The following is a 13342-nucleotide window of genomic DNA, read 5'->3' as shown; positions in this document are numbered from 1 at the left end:
TGGTGTCTGGCACTAATTTTGGAAATTTTCAAAGCTCTTATATGTTGCAACCATAACTGGAATTCTTTAAGTTTGCCAGGAACTATAAAGAGAATCATTAGACTTCTTTAGATCTGTTGGTGTGATCAGTTGTATTAGCAGTTTTCCTAACAGTGAATCATCCATGTATGTATAGAATAGTCACTCGCCTGCTTACTGTGTGTGAAGTTTTTAACGTGCTGCTGGATCTCTGGGGTGTGTGTGTTGCGGCACACACACGAGTGCACACATGAGGCTGGTTTGAAGGTTTCCCTTTTGCACGTACGCTGTCTTCATCCTGTTTATATGCCAATGTTATGTTTGTCTCATAATAGGACCTTAGAGCTTTCCTTCTTGTGCTGTGGGCTAGAGCTGTGCTGTGTAGTAACGTAGCCTCTAACCACATGTGATTATTAAAATTTAAATGAACTAAAATTACATACAATAAAAAAATTGGTCAGTCACCAGTAGCCTCATTTAAAGGGCAGATGTGGCTAGTGCAGGTCTAGAACGTGTCCATCACTGCAGAACGTACTGAGACTTCCTGCGTCGGTGGAAACATTCCGTCATCTGCACCGACCAGTGCTGTAGCAACAGCCTAGGTGGTTTTTGGATGTGTGTGTGTAGGTGTGCCCACATGCATAGGCGTGTGGTGAGTGTGTGGGGTGCGTTTGTGTGCCTGTGCACGGGTGGTGTGTGGTGCATGTGTGTGTGTGTGTGTGTGTGTGTAGGTGTGCCCACGTGCATAGGCGTGTGGTGAGCGTGTGGGGTGCGTTTGTGTGCCTGTGCACGGGTGGTGTGTGGTGCATGTGTGTGTGTGTGTGTGTGTGTAGGTGTGCCCACATGCATAGGCGTGTGGTGAGCGTGTGGGGTGCGTTTGTGTACCTGTGCACGGGTGGTGTGTGGTGCGTGTGTGTGTGTGTGTGTGTGTGTGTGTAGGTGTGCCTGCACGCATAGGCGTGTGGTGAGTGTGTGGGGTGCGTTTGTGTGCCTGTGCATGGGTGGTGTGTGGTGCATGCGTGTGTGTGTGGTGCGTATGTGTGGTGTGATGGTCTGTGTGCTGCACGTGTGTGGCATGTGTGTTTGGATGGTTGTCTTTGCTGGCTCAGTTGTAGCAGCTCTTCCTGAGGTGGGGACTTCTGCCCCACAGCTGCCTGCCTGAGCTCTCTAGTAGGCGGTCCCCCTGCCAGCCCTGCAGGCTGTGTGAGGTTCTCCATGGTTCTCCCGGTCTGCCATTTGCCCTTTGTTATTGCTCTTAGTGACAGGCAGTTATTTAAGATGCTGGCCAAAGTGGCTTTCATTGTTTTCTTCTTCCTAAAGCCTTTAAAATTAAGAGTTAAAAAATAGGAAAGTAATGCATGATGATTATAGGCATGTTAAAAATAAAGAAGAGAGAAAGAAATACCTCTGCCTCAAATACCCTCTCCAACCTTTGGGCGTTTTTTTCTGTCTTTTTCCCTTTTCCTATTGAGAATACTGTTGGGAGTGCTGACAGCGCTCGGCATGAGGGGCTCCTGTGACGTGCTGGTGCCCTTTCGGGAGTCCTTGCGGACCCTCGGGGGCCAGCTGTGCCTTTGCATTGGCCACAGCGAGGAGGGGGGCCAGGGCATGCAGTTTCTGCAGGGCCGCGTCTGCAGGTGGCCATGTGGGCTGCTCGCTGCCGGTGGGGGCTTGTGTGAGGTCTGATTTATTTTGTGTTCAATCCGTTTTTTTTAGGGTATAAGTGACTTCCGTGTCATTGTGTGCTCATTGTAAATCTTTACTTTGATAACATATACCTAATACTTGTTATTTTAACCACTGGTAACTGTGTAGTTCGCTGCCGTCCTCACCTACATTGTGGTGTTTGTTGGTGAGTGTGTAGCTCACTTTCTTACCTACATTGCGGTGTTTGTTGGTGAGTGTGTAGCTCACTGCCTTCCTTACCTACGTTTTAGTGTTTGTCACTGGTGCCCTGTCTATCTCCACATCATGTTTTATCCAATAAATTTGTTTTTGATGCTTCCCTCTTCTTTCCTTCCGTGGATGCCCTGTGTAACTTTATTGAGGTGCCTTCTGTAATATTCTTCTGTAGTATTCTAATTGTAATTCTCTTATAAATGATGCTATTATGAACTTCTTTGTTGACACAGCATTTTTGCTCTTTAGAATTACTTTTTTAAGGACTGACTCCCAGAAATAGAGTTCCACATTTGAAAGGAATGAGTTTTTTTTTTTTTAACATTTCCCGTATTTTCATAGTTTTTGTATTATTCTTTGAGACCAAGAGAAGAATTTTTGGGTGTTTAAGAGAAAAAGAAGGCATGTGCTTTCTTTCATATGGTGGCCGAACACATGCAGAGCTGCTTGGCCTGTGGGCTGAAATTTGAGCATTTCTTTAAGACTTAGTTTGTTTATCTTTTACTCTCACTTCAGTGGTTTTAAAAATAACTACATTAACCAAACATGGCTGTGCCTCCAAGGACTTCTTGCCAGAGTTGCTCCTGGGAAAGCGTCCAGTCTCTCTAGTTTGTGCCCATCACCCAGTGGGACAGCTACATGGACGTGGCGTGGCGGTGTGGCGGCGTGGTGGCATGGCCCAGCAAAGACCAGTTTGGGCAGGATGAATGGCCCTCAATTAAAGGGTGTCGTGGTAGGCAGGGTCTAATTTTATAAAAGCTTCTGGCACATGTACATTCAAAATTTTTTTTTTTTGTCTTTGATCTTGGCAGAAGAGGACGCCCAAGTGTGTGTGCGTGTGTGTGCATGTTTGTGTACATGTGTATGCATGCATGTGTGTTTGTGTGCAGGCTCCTGTACGTGTGTGCATTTGTGTGCATGCATGTGTGCATATGTGTATGCTTGTGGGTGTGTGCGTGTGTGTGCATGTGAGTGTGTGTGCATGCATGTGTGTTTGTGCAGGCTCCTGTGTGTGTGCATGTGTGCGTGTGCGTGTGTGCATGCATGTGTGTGCATGCACGTGTGTGTGCAGGCTCCTGTACGTGTGTGCATGTGTGCGTGTGTGTGTGCAGGCTCCTGTACGTGTGTGCATGTGTGTGTGTATGCGTGCATGTGTTTGCATGTGTGTGCATGGGTATGTGCATGTGTGCATGTGTGCATGCATGTGTGTGCGTGTGTGTGCATGTGAGTGTGTGTGTGCATGTGTGTGTGTATGCACATGCACTTGCTTGTGTTTTCATGGCCGAGGGGTTATTTTCTAGTAATTTGAAGCCCTAAGTGACAGAACCTTTTCTGTTCTTGCCAGTGTTTGTGCTACTGTCCTCTCCCTCTTCTCTCAGAGTCTCAGAAGATGTGTCAGGGTGTCTGGATGTGGTCTGTCAGCTCATCCACAAGGACTCAGGCCATCTCCCCTGTTCCTGCAGGTGGTGGGAAGTTTCTATATCCAGATTTTCTTCATTGAGGATATTGTGGTTTGTTGTGAAAGTCCTTACATTCAGTGGGATAAAATTTGAGTCACATATTAGGATATTATATTGTCATTTCAGTTGTGAATTTTAAGAAATTATATAATTTCTTACACATCTTCAGGAATGCATTAGGCAAGTTAAACAATAGTGTTACATGTTGGATGGGGATATGTTTGTATGCATTTGTAAAAACTGTATTGACGTCTATGTGCATTGCGCGTGTCTGCTTGTTCCTCTGTTTCCAGTGTTTTGTCCTTTGGTGTGTTCTGCGGAGCTGTGCTACGCGTAGTGACTCTGGGCCTGTGGTGCTTGCTGTGGGGCTGTGGTACGCGTAGTGACTGGGACTGTGGTGCGTGCTGTGGGGCTGTGCTACGTGTAGTGACTCTGGACCTTTTGGGCAGGTCTCAGATTTACTGCCTGTTTTAATTTCAATTGCAGTTTCTGTTTGATTTCGCTTGGGTGTCTGGGACCTACTCTTCCTGCCGCTAGAGTCAGGACTTGCTCTTTTTTTTTTTTCATTTTATATGAGGTGAGTAAAGTGCAGCTCTCAGACGTGTGGAGCCTCGGCGTGTGGCTCGGCTGCTTGAGTGGCGCTGTGGCTATGGAGATTACCTCCACCTTTTTAATGTGGTAAAATAGGTGTAAAATTTTCCATCTTAACCATGTTTAAGGGTGCAATTCAGTGGCATGAAATGCATTCATAATGTTGCGTAACCATCACTGCCATCCATCTCCTTGTAAAACTGCAGCTCTGTCCTCGTTAAACACTGAGTCCCTGTCTGCCCCCGGCTCCTTTGTCACCAACATTTTACTTTCTGTCTCCATGAATCTGATGACTCCAGATATCTCACATGAGTAGGATCATACAATCTTTGTCTTTTTGTGTTTGGCTTATTTTCCTTAGCATAATGCTCTCAAGGTTGTTGCCTAGTCAAAATACCCTTCCTTTTTAAGGCTGAATTATGTGGATAGACCACATTTTATCCATTTATCCGTGGATGGACACTTGGGTTTCTTCTAGCTTTTGGCTGATTGTGGGTGTACAGATATCTGTTTAAGTTCCTAATTTCAGTTCTTTTGGGAATTGTATTAGTTCATTTTCATGCTGCTGATAAAGACATACCTGAGACTGGGAAGAAAAAGAGGCTTAATTGGACTTATAGTTCCACATGGCTGGAGAGGCCTCAGAATCATGGCAGGAGGTGAAAGGCACTTCTTAAATGGCTGCAGCAAGAGAAAATGAGAGAGAAGCCAAAGCAGAAACCTCTGATAAGCCCATCAGATCTCTTGAGACTTATTCAGTATCGTGGGAATAGCACAGCAAAGACCAGCCCCCATGATTCAATTACCTCCCCCTGGGTTCTTCCCACAACAGGTGGGAATTCTGGGAGATACAATTCAAGTGAGATTTGGGTGGGGACATAGCCAAACCATATCATTCCACCCCTGGCCCCTCCAAACCTCATGTCCTCACATTTCAAAACCAGTTATGCCTTCCCAACAGTCTCCCAAAGTCTTAACTCATTGCAGCATTAACCCAAAAGTCCACAGTCCAGTCTTATCTGAGACAAGGCAAGTCCCTTTCATGTATGAGCCTGTAAAATCAAAAGCAAGCTAGTTACTTACTGGATACAATGGGGGTGCAGGTATAAATACAGCCATTCCAGATGGGGGAAATTGGCCAAAACAAAGGGGTTACAGGGCCCATGCAAGTCCGAAATCCAGCGGGGCAGTCAAATTTTAAAGCTCCAGAATGATCTCCTTTGACTCCTGGTCTCACATCTAGGTCACACTGATGCAAGAGGTGTGCTCCCACAATCTTGGGCAGCTCTGCCCCTGCGGTTCTGCACGGTACAGCCTCCCTCTTGGCTGCTTTCATGGGCTGGCATTGAGTGTCTGCAGCTTTTCCAGGCACACAGTGCAAGCTGTTGGTGGATCTACCATTCTGAGGTCTGGAGGATGGTGGGCCTCTTCTCACAGCTACACTAGGCATCGCCCCAATAGAGACTCTGTGTGGGGTCTCTGACCCCACATTACCCTTCCGCCCTGCCCTAGCAGAGATTCTCCATGAGGGCCCCACCCCTGCAGCAAACTTTTGCCTGGACATCCAGGCATTTTCATACATCTTCTGAAATCTGGGCAGAGGTTCCCAAACCTCAGTTCTTCTGTGCACCTGAAGGCTCAACACCACTGGACGCTGCCAAGGCTTGGGGCTTCCACTCTCTGAAGCCACAGCCCGAGCTGTATGTTGGCCTCTTTTAGCCACGGCTGGAGTGGCTGGGATGCAGGTCACCAAGACCCTAGGCTGCACACATGACGGGGACCCTGGGCCTGGCCCATGAAACCAGTTTTTCTTCCTGGGCCTCTGGGTCTGTGATGGGAGGTGTTGCCATGAAGGTCTCTAACATGGCCTGGAGACATTTTCCCCATGGTCTTGGGGATTAACACCAGGCTCCTTGCTACTTACCCAAATTTCTGCAGCTGACTTGAGTTTCTCCCCAGAAAATAGGTTTTTCTTTTCTATCACATATTCAGGCTTCAAATTTTCCAAGCTTTTATGCTCTGCTTCCCTTATAAAACTGAACGCCTTTAACAGTACTCAAGTCACCTCTTGAATGTTTTGCTGTTTAGAAATTCCTTCCACCAGATACCCTAAATCATCTCTCCAGTTCAAAGTTCCACACATCTCTAGGGCACAGGCAAAATGCTGCCAGTCTCTTTGCTGAAACATAACAAGGGTCACCTTCGCTCCAGTTCCCAATGAGTTCCTCATCTCTATCTGAGACCACCTCAGCCTGGATTTTACTGTCCGTATTGCTGTTGGCATTTTGGGCAAAGCCATTCAGCAAGTCTCTAGGAAGTTCCAAACTTTCCCACATTTTCCTGTTGTCTTCTCATCCCTTCAAACTGTTCCAACCTCTGCCTGTTAACACAGTTCCAAAGTCTCTTCCACATTTTCGGGTATCTTTTCAGCAATACCCCACTCCTGGTGCCAATTTACCATATTAGTTTGTTTTCACACTGCCAATAAAGACATACCTGAGACTGGGAAGAAAAAGAGGTTTAATTGGACTTACAGTTCCACATGCCTGGGGCGGCCCCAGAATCATGGCAGGAGACAAAAGGCACTTCTTACATGGCAGTGGCAAGAGAAAATGAGAATGAAGCAAAAGCAGAAACCCCAATAAACCCATCAGATCTCATGAGACTTATTCACTATCACGAGAATAGCATGGGAAAGACTGGCCCCCATAATTCAATTACCTCCCCCTGGGTCCCTCCCACAACACATGGGAATTCTGGGAGATACAATTCAAGTTGAGATTTGGGTGGGGACACAGCCAAACCACATCAGGAATATAGCCAGCAGTGGAATTGCTTCACTGTATAGTAATTCTGTTTAGTTTTTAGAGGAGCTGCCGTTTTTCTTCGTAGTGATGGCACCATGTTACATTCCCACCAGCAGTGCACAAGGGTCCCATTTCTCCACCTCATCCCAACACTTATTATTTTCTGTTTTCAATTTTAATGTTTTATTTTGTATAATATCCATCCTATCCATCCTAATGGGTGTGAAATGGTGTTTCATTATGGTTTTCATTTGCATTTCCTTAATGATTAGGGATAATGAACATCCTTTCATGTGCTTGTTGACCATTTCATATGTCTTCTTTAGAAAACTGTTCAGGTCCTTTTCCTATTTTTAATGGGGTTGTATGTCCTTTTGTTGTTGAGTTGTAGGAGGTTTAAAAATATATTCTGAATATTAACCCATTACCAGACACATGACTTGCAGATGTTCTCTTCCATCCTGTGGCTTGTCTTTCATCCTATTGATAGTGGTTTTGATGCACAAAAGTTGTTGAGTTTGATGTCCAGCTTGTCTGTTTTTCCTTTTGTTGCCTGTGCTTTGGATATTGCCTTTAAGAAGTCATTGTCAAATCCAGTGTCACAAAGTTTCTCCCCTATGTTTTCTTCTAAGAATTTTATAGTTTTAGATTTTTGATCCATTTTGAGTTAATTTTTGTCTGTGGTGTAAGGTAAGAAACCAGCTTCATTCTTTTGCATGTGGTTATCCAGTTTTCCCAGCCTCATTTGTTGAAAGGACTGTTCTTTTCCCCAGTGAATGGTATTGACACCACTGTCAAAAATCATTTGACCATATATACAAGGCTCTTTATTCCATTCCATTGATCCACATGTCTGTCTTGTGCCAGGACCACACTGTTTTGACTGCTTACTGTAGGTTGTAGTAAGTTCCACATAAGGAAGTATGAGGTTTCCAATTTGTTCTTCTTTTTTAAGGCTATTTTTTGCTATTCAGGGTCCCTTGAGATTCCATATGAATTTTAGCACGGATTTTTCTATTTCTGCAAAAGAAAGCCATTGGGGTTTTGATATAAATGGAACTGAATCTACAGGTCTCTTTGGGTAGCATCAGCATCTTAATAACATAAACTCTTCCAGTTTGTGAACACGGAATGGATATCTGAATTTCTTTCAGCAACATTTTGTAGTTTTCAGTGTTCAAGTCTTTTGCCTCCTTGGTTAAGTTTATTTCTAAGTTTTTTATTCTTTTTGATGCTGTTATAAATGGGATTTTAAAACATTTTCTTTTCACGTTGTTCATTGTTAGTGTTGTTTGTGTGTTGATCTTATATCCTGCCACGTTGCTGAATTGCTGAATTTTTGTGATGGAGTCTCGTTCTGTCACCCAGGCTGGAATGCAGTGACACAGTCTCGGCTCACTGCAACCTCTGCCTCCGGATTCAGGTGATTCTCCTGCCTCAGCTTCCTGAGTAGCTGGGACCACAGGCACGCACCACCATGCCTGGCTAATTTTTTGTATTTTTAGTAGAGATGGGGTTTTGTCATGTTGGCCAGGCTGGTCTTGAACTCCCAACCTCAGGTGATCCACCCACCTCGGCCTCCCAAAGTGCTGGGATTGCCAGTATGAGCCACTGCGCCTGGCCTTATTTCTATCAATTTTTTGGTGGAATACGTAAGAGCATGTAGTCTGTGAACAGATAATTTTACTTCTTCCGTTCCCATTCGGGTACCTTTTCTTTCATTTTCTTGCCTAATTGCCCAGGCTGGGCCTCCCGGTGCAGTGTTGAATGGCAGTGATGAGCGCGGGCGTCCTGGTGTTCCTGCTCTTACGGGGAAGGCTTTCTGTCATCCACTATTGAGTGCGTTCACCGTGGGTGGTAATCTACAGGCACGTTCTCTCTCAGAGGTCCTTTCTTTCCTTTTGTGTCTAGAAAGGCTGTTTTTCTACCACGACGGCAGCCATTTGCTTATTTTCTCTCCTGATTCCTTTGTGGTTTCAAGTGTTATGTTTACATCTTCTGAATCCATCTGGAGTTTAATTTCTTTGTGGAATAAAGGATCTAATATAGCATTTTAAAAGTAAATATTTAACTAGTCCTAGTATTGCTCGTCAATTAATGCCTCTTCCCTCAGCAGTGTGAAATGCCTCAATCTCTCCTGCCCACGTCTCCGCCTTCTGAGGCTACAAATGGGAAGAGTTGGGCCTTCTGGGCGGCTGTGGGCCAGGCTGCCTCTGGCATCTTGGTCTCTCATGCGAGTGTTCTCTATTAGGGGCTGTATAGCAAACACGCTAAAGATCATCTCAGTTTTTTAGTACTTCCCGCTAAAATGGAATCATTTTATAAGGTCTATTTCCCCCTTCCCTTAAGAATATGCACTATAGAAAATTACAGATCACTCCAGCTCCCACTACCCAGAAAGAACCCTTGTCCACGTGGGATAAACGTCATCCCAGTCTGCAGAGCTCCAGCAAGGAGGACAGGCTGTGCTTCACCAGTTAAATTTAATCCCGCTCAGATTGTCAAGAGAAACAGACACTGAAGTGAAACTCAGGGAACTTCTGAATTTGAGATAAATATTTATTGGTGCAAGAGATAAAGCTCTACAATTCCTCTAAGGATAAGAAGACTTTTCTAAACTTGAAGAATGTAGTGTTTAAGAATACATTTTAATTTTAGAGCACGTTTATAAATGCTCTGGTTTGGAAGGTATCATGATTCTTAGGCAGCCTCTCAGCTCCGGGGCCCCACTTGCAGATTTAATAGATTCTATTAGTTGTGTTTTGTTAGTTTGTAACAGAGACACTCTGTTCCACCTTTCCTTGCCTCCGTTTTCAGCCCTTGGTTCTGTACTGTGTGGACATGGTGTGGGTCACTGTGGTCTTTCCTTTCTGAGTTCTGGGCTCTGCTGTGTCACCTGAGTTCTGCCCTGTGCCGTCAGGGTCCGCTCTCCATCCCGCCCTGCGCTCTCAGGGTCCACTCTCCGTCCCACCCTGTGCTGTCAGGGTCCCCTCTCCAGTGCACCCTGTGCCGTCAGGGTCCCCTCTCTGGTGCACCCTGTGCTCCTGTGCTGTCAGGGTCCGCTTTCCGTCCCACCCTGCGCTGTCAGGGTCCCCTCTCTGTCCCACCTTGCGCCATCAGGGTCCCCTCTCTGGTGCACCCTGTGCTCCTGTGCTGTCAGGGTCCACTCTCCGTCCCACCCTGCGCTGTCAGGGTCCCCTCTCCGGCACACCCTGTGCTGTCAGGGTCCCCTCTCTGACGCTTGCCCTGCAAGCATCCTCCCTTCCCGTGACTGCTACGTTCAGGAGTGAGGATGCAGTCAGACCCTGTTTTGTTGCCCCTGGAGCATCCTTCTCTTCCTCTTCCCCCCGTTTGTTACTTGGTGAGGTTTGGGGGGAAAGGAGTGTCTTAATCTTCCTTATGGTGTGTTTACCCAGAGCTCGATAGTAGTTGGAAAGGTTTTCTTGTCATATCAACTCCTCAAGCTATCCTACTTGCACACTGTGGTCTGTGGGGCTGCAGAGTGAAATGTCCTTTTCCTGGACGGAGGGAAGACAGGGAAGGAATATGATGCAGCCTCACTGCTCAGGATGGAAAAACGCTGGGATTAGGGGTTACCTATTGGTCTGGGGAAGCTCAGTGACCCAGGGAAAATTGAACTGATGGAGAAGACGGTATTTGACCAGACCTGTGAGCAGTGAAGGCATGGGGGCCGTTGCCAGTCTGCAAAGAGAGAGTGCAAAGGCCCTGGGGCCAGAGGACCAAATGTCTGAGACTCAGAGCAAAGCAGGTGGAGGGGAGGGCAGGGAGGCCACGGGCTCAGGGCCTGGTGGCTGTGCAGACCTGGAAGGCCTTTGCCCTTTACCCTGAGAGAGCAGGAGGGCCCTGGAGGGTGGATCCACTTGTGTTTTCTGAGAATCATCCTGGCTGCCTGTGGAGTGTAGACTGGAAGCAGGTGAGGACAGAGCAGGGAGATCCCCGAGGAGGGAGTGGGAAGGGGCTGGGGATGGGGAGTGGGTGGATCCACCAGGAGGGAGTGGGGAAGGGGCTAGGGATGGGGAGTGGGTGGATTTGCTAAGAGGGGGCGGGGAAGGGGATGGGGAGGGCGTGGATCCCCCAGGAGGGAGTGGGGAAGGGGCTGGGGATGGGGAGGGGACGGGGAGGGAGTGGATCCCCAGGAGGTAGGGGGAAGGGGCTGGGGATGGGGAGGTGGGGAGGGAACAGGGAAGGAGTGGATCCCCAGGAGAGAGAGGGAAGGGGATAGGGATGGGGAGGGCGTGGATCCCCAGGAGGGAGGAGAAAGGGGCTGGGGATGGGGAGGGGACAGGGAGGGCGTGGATCCCCAGGAGGGAGGGGAGAGGGGCCGGGGATGGGGAAGGGACGGGGAGGGGGTGGATCCCCAGGAGGGATGGGGAAGGAGTTGGGGATGGGGAGGGGACGGGGAGGGTGTGGATCCCCTGGGGGATGTCCCGGAAGTGACACGGTGGCACTGAGGCCAAGGCGAGGCTGGTTGGATGAGGCCCAGGAGGCCCGGAGAGCTTCCAAGCTGGGGTCAGCCAGGCAGACGCAGCAGTGCCATTCGGGCCAGAAAGTGGCCACTGGGCAGGGCCCCATGGTCACCGCGGCCGTCACAGTGACCCCGACTAGTGTTGGGGTGTATGCCAAAGACAAGAACTGAAGGCCTTGAGGGCCTCGTCTTTTTTTCGTGTTTCTTCTCTTCCTTCTTTGGAGTGTTTTTGCTCTCATTTTTCATTTAGACTTTTGGTCTAATTATTTCACAGCCTTTGAGTGCCTCCTCATAAACAGTCAGCAAACACGGATGTCTTTGTTTAGAGCACTGTATTAGGACTGTCTGGGCTTATTAACCTCAGTGGATCCACAGTCAATGTTGGGGGAAGTCATATCCACGATTTAAATGAGGTCATGACCCATGAATTGGGCTGGAGCGTGTGTTGCTGGGGTGAGGTGTGCACAGTGAACGGTGTGTCCGGGTGTCCGCTGTTGCATTTGTGCGTTTGGTGTTTAGGGTGGCTCCTGGGCAGGGCTGCTGGGCACGCAGCTGCAGCTGGATGTGGGGCTGGGACCCTCGACGGGGACTTGCTGGTAGGAGCTGGGGCCAAGGGAGGCTGTCCACGTGGGCTGAGGGTCCTCAGTGGCGGGACAGTGGCGTGGGCCAGTAGCTTCTCCTTCTGCCGGGTCCTCAGTGGCGGGACAGTCATGTAGGCTGATGGCCTCCCCTCCTGCTGGGGCGGTTGTGTGGGTCCCACGAGGAGGTCCCTGGACACAGAGGGCAGGGCATGGGGGCTCTCGGAGCCACAGTGGGTGATTCTCTCCCTTTGTGTGTGCGTGTGCCGGGCTTGTGTGTCCTTGAAGCCTGGAGCCAGGGTGTTCTCGGCTCCATCCTGTGATCTGTGAGGCTCTTGTTTCTTGGTCAGGTTTTTTTTTTCTTCATTCATTTATCTAAAATTCAGTCTTCCTGCTTTTTAGGGTTCTTAGACCCGTCAGCAAGTGATAGGAGGAGCGCGCCTGGCGTGTGGCCAGCCTTGTGATGCTGTTGCGTTTGCGTGGGCGCAGAGTCTGGGCCCAGCTGCACTGGCCGCCTGCACGCCTTGGCCCCGTGCCCACGGCCACGGAGGCTGAGACCAGGGCAGGGGCTTTAGTCCCAATGGGAGCGGGGGCAGGACCTTGTTTATTGTTTTTAATCGTGGCAAAAACCCACAACGTTAAATTTACCACCTTAACCGTTTCCGAGTGTGCAGTTCCTTAGTGCTAAGTACATTCACATCGTTGTTGAACAGGTCTCTAGAACTTGTTATCTCGCAGAATGGAAACTCTACCCTTTTAGATGCTGACTTCGTACCCCCACGGTGGGCGATGTTGGAGCTGGGGTGCTTCCTGAGCGTGGGCGGCTCGCGCTGAGTGCTTGCTCTCAGCCTCGTCCGCGGCGACCTCCCTCCTTGCGGGTTTGAATGGCTGTGCTGCCCTCGGCCGGAGCTGGCACAGAGCCCAGGAGCAGCCAGGTGGCCTGGGGCTCAGCGGAGCGGTCAGGGTGGAGAGCGACTGGGCCGTCCCTTCTCCTGAAGCAGTGGCATTTTCAGGCTCGCGCTTGGCTCCTCCGATTCTGTCCAGGAGCTTCCTGGGGCCTGGGTCTCTGTGGCGGGGCTGGAGTTTCCTTGCGTGTGTGTGCACGTGTGTGTGCGTGTGTGTGCACGTGTGTGTGCAAGTGTGTGTGCGTGTGTGTGTGCACGCCTGTGGCATGGGGTAGGTTTTCTGTTGATGGCTCTAGCAAGTGCTTCCTGAAGATTCTGACGGTTGTGACGGACTCTGTAAAAGCCCCTTGCTCTTCACCCCAAACACAGAAATGCCATGTGCAACTGTGATGTTTTGTACTCCACAAAGCTCAGCTTTGTCTAGTGCCCGTGAAGGGGCTTTGGCTCAGGCACGGCAGGTGTGGAAAGGTGCCACCGTCTTGCCTGTTGGGGCTGGGTTACTGGCTGAGCCGTCTCTTCCCTGGGAGGCTGGAGGCTGGCGCAACACAGAGCCTTCCCCTCCTCGCCACCCGTGTGGGGGCCACGGGACTCTGCCCGC

The 13342-nt window shown here is 49.0% G+C and overlaps 1 protein-coding gene across 1 annotated transcript in view; it reads left to right on the top strand.

The window, feature by feature from the left end:
* INPP5A (inositol polyphosphate-5-phosphatase A) overlaps positions 1-13342 on the top strand; it is a 232645-nt gene that overhangs the window by 51575 nt on the left and 167728 nt on the right. The gene's annotated exons all lie outside the window — the stretch shown is intronic.

This window comes from Hylobates moloch, unplaced genomic scaffold, assembly GCF_009828535.3.
Source record: "Hylobates moloch isolate HMO894 unplaced genomic scaffold, HMol_V3 SCAFFOLD_3, whole genome shotgun sequence".
Taxonomy (NCBI): Eukaryota; Metazoa; Chordata; class Mammalia; order Primates; family Hylobatidae; genus Hylobates; species Hylobates moloch.
The sequence above is the reverse complement of the archived record's forward strand: the minus strand, read 5'-3'. Positions and strand labels throughout refer to the sequence as shown.